This window comes from Anopheles darlingi, chromosome 3 (assembly GCF_943734745.1).
Source record: "Anopheles darlingi chromosome 3, idAnoDarlMG_H_01, whole genome shotgun sequence".
In the NCBI taxonomy this organism is placed as follows: Eukaryota; Metazoa; Arthropoda; class Insecta; order Diptera; family Culicidae; genus Anopheles; species Anopheles darlingi.
In genome coordinates this window covers 11,268,542-11,268,966 of record NC_064875.1, presented here as the reverse complement: position 1 = coordinate 11,268,966, position 425 = coordinate 11,268,542, and the positions used below count along the sequence as shown (strand labels likewise).

General features: G+C 48.0%; 1 protein-coding gene across 1 annotated transcript in view; it reads left to right on the top strand.

Annotated features, from left to right (window-relative positions):
* LOC125956129 (cofilin/actin-depolymerizing factor homolog) overlaps positions 1–425 on the top strand; it is a 3,162-nt gene extending 2,737 nt beyond the window's left edge. Inside the window, 1 exon segment of the mRNA XM_049687701.1 lies at positions 1–425. This exon segment is cut by the window's left edge and continues 1,147 nt beyond it. The gene's annotated coding sequence lies outside the window, so the exon portion shown is untranslated.

The following is a 425-nucleotide window of genomic DNA, read 5'->3' as shown; positions in this document are numbered from 1 at the left end:
GCTAGAGTGTATGACAGGAAGAAGGAGGGAGTGTTGGACTGTGAAGAGGGAAGCGAGTACGCATTTCAGGAGAGCCGGGTCCCGCTCTTACTACAGGCCCCCGTTCCCCCGTTCATCAAGTCTAGTAATTCGTTTCATTTTTCTATCTAGCGAAACATGCAGAGAATTAAAACATTTGAAATGCCGCGAGTAGTAGTAGTGAGGATGATGACGGTTCGTGAAAAACGGTTACTGAATTGGGCACGCGTAGAGGACAATTGCCGGATGGAGAACTCGTAAGGAACGCACGCTCCCCCGAGTACAGTCTAGGCAAGGGAGAGCAGGGTAAAAGCTGATAAGCAAATCATCAACATAGAGCCGCCAGAAACTCGCTGGAATGGAGGGAGGAGAGCTACAATAATAAATGGAATGAAATACAATGCCAA